The 7,379-nt window shown below is 41.0% G+C and overlaps 1 protein-coding gene across 2 annotated transcripts in view; it reads left to right on the top strand.

Moving 5' to 3' along the window:
* The first annotated feature begins 1,831 nt into the window (after nt 1-1,831).
* GABRA3 (gamma-aminobutyric acid type A receptor subunit alpha3) overlaps nt 1,832-7,379 on the top strand; it is a 388,210-nt gene continuing 382,662 nt past the window's right edge. For both annotated transcript variants that reach the window (XM_059158037.1, XM_059158036.1), the window contains exon 1: nt 1,832-2,014. The gene's annotated coding sequence lies outside the window, so the exon portion shown is untranslated. The remainder of the gene's footprint in view (nt 2,015-7,379) is intronic.

Below are 7,379 nucleotides of genomic sequence, written 5' to 3'. Positions count from 1 at the left end.
ATGGCCTCCAGAGCTGAGACAATATATTTTTGTGGTTTTAAGTCACCAAGTTTATTGTAATTTGTTATGGCAGACCTCAAAAATAACACAACTTTATACCAGTATGTATATTTCTTTTTTTTTTTTTTTTTAATTTTTTATTTTTTATAAGTATGTATATTTCTGTTTGCCATTTTGCTAATCCATTAAATCCAACAGACATTTATGCAAACAAATACACTTGCTTTATGTAAAGCTTACCTGTTGCTTTGGCAGACAAAAATACTATGTCTGGGATCAGCAGACTAGGTGCTGGTCTTGATTTTATCACTGATTCACTATGAGATTGTGGGAGCTATATTTTTTTCTGCAAGCCTCTTTCTCTTTCTGCATAATGAGATGGTTATCTGTCTGGGTACTTTTAGCTCAGTGACTGTGAGCCTATGGATCCCTATCTGTACACTCAATATATGGGTTGAAGTGGAGCACATATTCCTTACTGGACATGTGTAGAGTATTGGGAATTTGGGGTAGGGGGATAAAAATAACCCACCTTGGGAAAAAATTTTAAATGCCTACCATGTCTGAGTCACTGTATATGCATTGAGGCCAGTATTTTTATGCTAAACATAGTATGTAGAATAGGAACACATATGCTCATATTCATATTGCCCTTAAAACATTCAAAATGGAATGTCATGTCAATGTGATTTGGGGGTCTCATTTGGGGACCCATCTTTGGAGAAGCTTTGAAATTTGGTAGTGTATTTTTCACTATCAACAGATTAATTTTCTTGTCACCTGTCTTAGAGCCTAGATTGTTAGGTCTTGACGAGTCTTTCAAGATCATCTACATCTATCACCATTCATTTTGCCACTGGACATACTATGAGAGCCAGATTAAAGAGGTAACTTGTCAAAGGTGCAGTGGAGCAATTTTGAGAGGTAGGACTCAAATCCAAGTTCCTTTATTGTATCCTTAGCCTAGGTCTCTTTACCCTCTATTTCATTGTTACTGTTCTTTGCTCAGTTATTTTTTTTTTTACCCCAATGGGAATACAATTGTTTTATATTTTAACTAATCTCTTCTCTGTCCTAGTCTCCCATGTGCAAAGTCACCTGTGAGCTCACACACTTACCTATACCTATATTCCTTTCTGAGGTTTTTGAAAAGGAGTATTGTGGTTCTGCTGTTTGTCTCTTTTGCCTGGAGGTAAGCTCCAATTGACAGTTCTGAACTGGGTTCACACTTCTACTTTGTGGGGGGTGGAGGTGGCAGTTAGGTCATTAGGGAATCAATGTGGCTGAACACTTTCTTTTTAGTGGAGGGGGAATGACAAACTCTTTGATGTAAATTTTTTTTTAGCTCATTACTGTCCTCAGAGATGGAATGTGAACAAACAGGATTGTGAAACCTTTATTTGGAGCCTGAGCTAAGAAGACACACCCAGAGGGATGTAAGGGAGATAGACCACTTATTTTCTGTCTTGGAGCAGCTAGCCAGCATCACATATCAGCATGGTAATCCATACTTCCTTTATCCTCCTATTCACTGCTCTTACCCTTTTGCTCTCTTTCCGTTCCTCTGGCTTCCTCTGCTCCTCCCCTTCCCTCTGAGCTTCCCTCTATTTCTCTGCTGGAAATCTTAAATAATAAAATACTACTTTAGTCTTTCCTAAAACAACCACAGATCCAAAACCTTGCAGCACTGTATTCCAGAGCCCCAGCACAGCCGCGTGCTCAGCACCAGGGAATGGTGAATCTAAAGGCAGCAAAGGGGGAGGGGAGGAGGGAAGAGAGAAGAGATAGGGAGAGGCGGGAGAAAGAGAGAGGGAGAGGGGGAGGAGAGAGAGGGAGAGGAGAGCGTGAGCGCGCGCAAGCTAGCGAGCAAACCAGAGAGACGGGAGAGGGACCAGGAGAGAGACCCAGAGAAAGAGAAGAGGAAGCCGAGCTCTGTGAGGACTTAATCTCCAACTTGTTTCATTTCATTCATCCTTCTCTTCTCTCGGCCTCGGGGAAGTGACTGTGGCTCTTGGTAAGGAACAGAGATGTCCCTCCTTCCCCCTCCCCCAAGCTGAGGTCTCTTTTAGCGATAGCATCTCTCCCCCGTACTGAGAGTCTCCTTGGGTTGGCCGGGGAGGCGAGACATGCTCTGCAGCTGTGATGCTATCCTGGGTTTCCCAGTGGGGCTGGTGGAAGCCCAGAGTTGGCATCTGGGCAGGGAGGCACTGAGGTAAAACCTGATTTGGGGAGGGGGTTGTGATGTGGTGTATGCGCGATTTGCTTCATTGTCAGTGAATTGTTTTGTTCCTTTTTGGAAACAGGTCAGCCTTGACCTTGCAAATTGCTTAGGGGGCCAGGCAGCTGCTGCAGAAAGCCACCCAGTGTTCCTTAGCTGGAGCAGACAGCACAGTCATGACCCCCCAGACAGCCCTAGGCACGGGGATGGGGTAATGGCTGGAGCTTCCTTCCGCCTTTAACTCTTTCTCTGCAGCTGTTTCTCATTGCTGAAATCAAGAAATAAGGAGAATCCCATGCAGCCCTTTTCCCTTTCCCAGATGCAACTGAGTGGAAAGTTGTAAATAACTGCTTCTTTTGAAGCAGCTTGAGGACCCCCCCCCCCTTCCTTTAAGGGGTTTATTGTGAGGTTGGGCCAGAGTTCCTTTACAAACTTGCGGGACCTCTCTTGATTCCCCATGGGAAGCCCTATTGCCTGCCCACTCCCCATCCTAGGTAGTTGAACAGACAAGCTAGAAAGGGATTCAGATACCCTACCCCATCCCACTGGCAGGCATGGTATAAGTCCAGCTGTGTCCTTGAGAAGGAAGAAACACCTGATGGTTTGTGTGGAATTGGTTTCCCAGCTTGCTGGTCCTCTGTGGCTGAGGATGGCATAGGCAGGAGGACTGGGGGAGGGGTGGCTTTTGGATTTAGAGCAGGATGATAAGCCAGGATTCCTGCTGTGAATTGTATGGTTTGTTGAGGATCAGCAGGTTCTGGATGTCTGGAGCTATGCAAGGACTGCCTGGAGATGTTGTAGTATACCCCCTCTGAACTGCTAGGAGAAGGGATCTGGTTGCTTGATGGGAGTTTTTGAGTTACTAACACTGCCATGTCCATGGTAGTAATTATTACATCAAAAATACTAATTGCTACCATTGTTGAGTGCCTTGTATGTTTTGGATCTTAGGTTGAGGATTTAATATGTATTCTTACACCAACACTATGAAGCAGGTACTAGTATTATCCTTGGTTTACTGATGAGGAAACTGAAGCACAGAGAGGTTAAGTAACTGTCCAAGGTTACAGAGTAATTACATGTCCCAGTTGGGAATTAAAACATAGGCAACTTAATTCTAGAATGCATGGTCTTGGCCATTAAGCACTACTGTCTCCTTGGGAAAAATTTTGTACCTTTGTTGGTTAGGCAAGTGTAGGTGTGATAGGAAGGGTACTCTTGGCAAAAAAAAAAAAAAAAAAAAAAAGTAATAGCCTAGCTTTCGTGTAGAGTAATAGGAATTTAGAGTATGGCATAGTGGCTGGCCATTGTGGAACCAAGCCTCATCTGGGTTTCCTGGAGAAGCTGCCCAAAAGGCTTTCCTTGGCCAGCCTGCTTTCCTTTGAAAAGGCTATCTGGAAAGAGTTGACTTGTTTACTGTCATAACCTCATCCATCTCATATCCAGCAAAAGACTGCTTTTTTTCCAGACCAAATTTTGCTCTTATTTTCTGAGAGCTAGAGTCACCTGGTCCTGAAAATTTTAAAATATTAAAACTTGAACCTGGTAGGTCATTAAGCTTTACTTCTCCACCCAGTTCTTCAATTTTTCCTAAGCATTCAATTCATTGACTAATTTTCACTTGATCTCTCTGCAGTGACAGAGAACTCATTAGATGGCTTTTTTTTTTTTTAAATCTTTGAGCAATTCTGATTGCCAGAAAGTAATCCCCCTTATAAGCCAAGGTCTGTCTCCTTGTAACTTGTATTCCTTGCTTCTTTGGGACTAACTGCAACAAATTTGCTTCTTCTTAATAATAGCTCATCAGGCAGTTGAAGATAGAAGTCATACCTCTCTCCTCAAAGCCTCAGGTCTGACAAGATCACAAGTAAAAGATCATTGTTTGTCTCATTTTGGAAGCTAGATTTTTATTAATATGACCAGTATCCCATTCTCATTTGTCAGTCACAAACCAGGATACTGAGCTTTTTTAAAGCAGCCTTGATAGTGTATGTTTTCTTCCTTGGAAAAGCTTGCTATTTGGTATCAAGTGGACTCATGGGAACAAAGAAGCTCTCCCCCCGAAAAACAAACAAACAAACAAACAAACCAGAAATCAGTTAGTGATTGTTCTTCTGAAGCTCCAGAATATCCAAATAGCAGTCAGAAAATAGGCATGTGAGATTTGAGCAACATGGATTTATGGCAATTATAAAGGAGACACTTGAAATAGTGGTGTTTCAAGGTTCACATAGTATGTGGAAGGTAAAAGGATAAATTCTTTGATCAGAAAGTATCTCAGAAACAATGACATCACTGAGGGGATGGTGCAGAGTGAGACTGCGTGGAGTAGGAGTGAGCACCAGTGTGTTAGAGTGGAGAACTGACCTGGGTGTTAAGGAATTTGAGTTTTATTCCTAGCTCTGCTAATTTGTCAGTTACCTTGGACACCCGAGTCCCCCATCCATGGGACTCAATTTTTCCATCTAAAAATGATGATGAGGTAGACTGTATCACCAAAGGTCTTTTAGTTCTGTAATTCTCTATCTGAAGTAAATTATAAACTCTGAGGTTTGTAAGGGCTTCAGAAATCATCTAGGCCAGTGTTTTTCCAAATTTAATGTGCAAAAGAATCTCCTGGGCATCTTTTTTTTTTTTAAAGATTTTATTTATTTATTTGACAGACAGAGATCACAAGTAGGCAGAGAGGCGGGCAGAGAGAGAGAGGAGGAAGCAGGCTCTCTGCTGAGCAGAGAGCCCAATGCGGGACTCGATCCCAGGACCCTGAGATCATGACCTGAGCCGAAGGCAGCGGCTTAACCCACTGAGCCACCCACACGCCCCCTGGGCATCTTGTTAAAATGCTAATTCAGACTCAGAGGGTCTGGGGGTACAGCCTAAGATTTTTCATTTTAGCAAATTACCAGGTAATCTTGAATCTGTTGTTTCAGTGCTTTTCAAACTACCTTGTTCAAAGACCAGTTTTTAAAAATTTTCCAATCCATTGCAGACTGTTACTTTAGTAAAATACATTATGAATTATTAGAAAAGGAAAGAAAAAACAAATATAAACTCACATTTTTATTACTAGATTCAACAGATGTAAAAATTATTTTTAAAATTGCTATAATATTTCATAAGTGATTATTTTCATTTCTGCTCCTAGGTCATTACTGCCTGGCAATAATAGTTTGCAGATAGGCATTAATCTATAGACCACACTTTGAACAGCACTAGTCTAGGCTACTAGGAATTTAAGAGGCCCAGATTTGGCCCAGTTATAATTTCAAAGTCATTTTTGCCAAAGGATTTTTCACCATCAGGTTAAATGTCTCCTTTGACAAAGAACATAATATCCTTACAAAGTAACATCACTTGTTGTGACTGTCATAAAGGGTTTTTTTTAAGCTTTTATAAATGCACCTCTTAGATTATATATTCCAAGCAAGTAAATTGTCACTTCAATTTATTGTAGTATCAGCCACTATCCTAGTGTGTGGCATATAGTAGGTGTTTAATAAATGTTTATTAAATGAATGACCAAGTCACTTGGTATAATGCGTTTTGGAGCCACACATTCATTAAATAATAGGTAATTTTGGTTTCCTTCCAGCATTTGTGAGATAGTATTTATCCTGTTTTATAAATTTCTAATGGTGAATATAAGGCCAATTTATCTGGAATCCCAATTTTATTTTAAAGGAATTATATGTCCGGGGGCCCCTAGGTGGCTCAGTGGTTTAAAGCCTCTACTTTTGGCTCAGGTCATGATCCCAGGGTCCTGGGATCGAGCCCCGCATCAGGCTCTCTGCTTAGCAGGGAGCCTGCTTCCCCCCTCCTTCTGCCTGCCTCTCTGCCTACTGGTGATCTCTGTCTGTCAAATAAATAAATAAAATCTTGAAAAAAAAGGAATTATATGTCCTAAGTCCTAAGTTTTTACTTTTAAATCAATTGTTCATCAATTCAGTAGTCCAACATTTATTTAACGATATGGTAAAGCATCATGCAGATAATACAAGGCCATGCAGATAAGGCATGGCCTTTGCTCACGAGGAACTTACAGTTTGATGGGGAAAAGACCATAAATCAGATACTCACACAACAGTTATTTCAGTCAGTAATAATGAAGAAAAAGGATGAGGGTGGGGCTAGGAAGGTATATAACAGAAAAAACTGATCTAGTGTGAGGTTTAAGAAAAGCTTCCTTGCAGAAGTGATATTAAGGATGAGTAGAGGCATGGGAGTGAGGGGGTTATTATGGTGAGGGAGGAGCAGTTTTGTAGATGAAGAGAAGAGCATGCATGAGGGCCTTGAGATGCATAGTGAATTTAAGAAATTGAGAAAAAGCTGGTGTAGCTGAAGTGACCATTGTAAGGATGTTGTTTATTCCAGAAACACAGGGACTGATTAAAAGCATTTTAAGGAGGTTGACTGATAGAGCCTAAAATGAATCCATTTAGTATAACATTACTAAGTGCTATGAACAAAAGGCGATGTGGGAGATACAGGCTGATTTAGGAGTAGCCTCTACTGTCCAAGATGACAGAGTCAAGTAAGAGAGAGAAGAAATATGCAAACAACTATAATTTTAGGAGAATGTAATCCACACACATAAAAGAAGGGCATGCAAAGAGATCAAAGGCAGCTTCCCAGAAATATAGTGTTTGAACTGGGCTTCAAAGATTAATCAAACTTTGGAGGTACACTTTGGTGTTCTAGGAAGAGGCCAGAAGAGCAGAGGACATTATTAGGAACAGTGAGGAGCTTAGTGATGTTGCAGTCAAATGTATGGTAAAAGTATGTAAGAAATATTTGGCAAAATAAGTAGAGATCTGGCTGTAAATAATATTAAATGCTGGCGTGGAGAATTAGAGCTTTCTTTTATAGGCAGTAGAGAGGCAACACCTTTATCTTATAGATGAGCTAACTGATCCTGATATGGGGAATCACTTGATTTGACTGAGGTCCCACAGCCCAGCAAAAAGTATTGGGTACAGTTGAAAGAAATGTGGAACTGGAGCTCTCAAAATAAGTCAACTGGAGAGAGTGATTTGAGTCATTGATATAGAGGTGGTACTTAAAGTGGAAAGAAGGGATCCAAAGATCTCTTATTTGGGGAATGCATATGCTTTAGGCTATGGGAAAACAAAGATGCGATTGTGTGAAGGCTACAGAGGAGAGG

This window comes from Mustela lutreola, chromosome X (assembly GCF_030435805.1).
Source record: "Mustela lutreola isolate mMusLut2 chromosome X, mMusLut2.pri, whole genome shotgun sequence".
Classification (NCBI taxonomy): domain Eukaryota; kingdom Metazoa; phylum Chordata; class Mammalia; order Carnivora; family Mustelidae; genus Mustela; species Mustela lutreola.
The sequence above is the reverse complement of the archived record's forward strand: the minus strand, read 5'-3'. Positions and strand labels throughout refer to the sequence as shown.